Raw genomic sequence first — 730 nt, 5'->3', positions numbered from 1 at the left:
CTTTTCCAATGAGTCAACACTTCGCATGAGGTGGCCAAAGTACTGGAGTTTCAGCTTTAGCATCATTCCTTCCAAAGAAATCCCAGGGCTGATCTCCTTCAAAATGGACTGGTTGGATTTCCTTGCAGACCAAGAGACTCTCAAGAGTCTTCTCCAACAACCACAGTTCAAAAGCATCAATTCTTCAGTGCTCAGCCTTCGTCATAGTCTAACTCTCACATCCATACATGACCATAGCCTTGACTAGATGGACCTTTGTTGGCAAAGAAATGTCTCTGCTTTTGAATATGCTATCTAGGTTGGTCATAACTTTCCTTCCAAGGAGTAACATCTTTTCATTTCATGGCTGCAGTCACCATCTGCAGTGATTTTGGAGCCCAGAAAAATAAAGTCTGACACTGTTTCCACAACTATTTTCCATGAAGTGATGGGACCGGATGCCATGATCTTCGTTTTCTGAATGTTGAGCTTTAAGCCAACTTTTTCACTCTCCACTTTCACTTTCATCAAGAGGCTTTTTAGCTCCTCTTTACTTTCTGCCATAAGGGTGGTGTCATCTGCATATCTGAGGTTATTGATATTTCTCCCGGCAACCTTGATTCCAGCTTGTGTTTCTTCCAGTCCAGCATTTCTCATGATGTACTCTGCATAGAAGTTAAACAAGCAGGGTGACAATATACACCACTGACGTACTCCTTTTCCTATTTGGAACCAGTCTGTTGTTAGATGT

Source organism: Bison bison, unplaced genomic scaffold, assembly GCF_000754665.1.
Source record: "Bison bison bison isolate TAMUID 2011002044 unplaced genomic scaffold, Bison_UMD1.0 scf7180017863790, whole genome shotgun sequence".
NCBI classification, from domain to species: domain Eukaryota; kingdom Metazoa; phylum Chordata; class Mammalia; order Artiodactyla; family Bovidae; genus Bison; species Bison bison.
The sequence above is the reverse complement of the archived record's forward strand: the minus strand, read 5'-3'. Positions refer to the sequence as shown.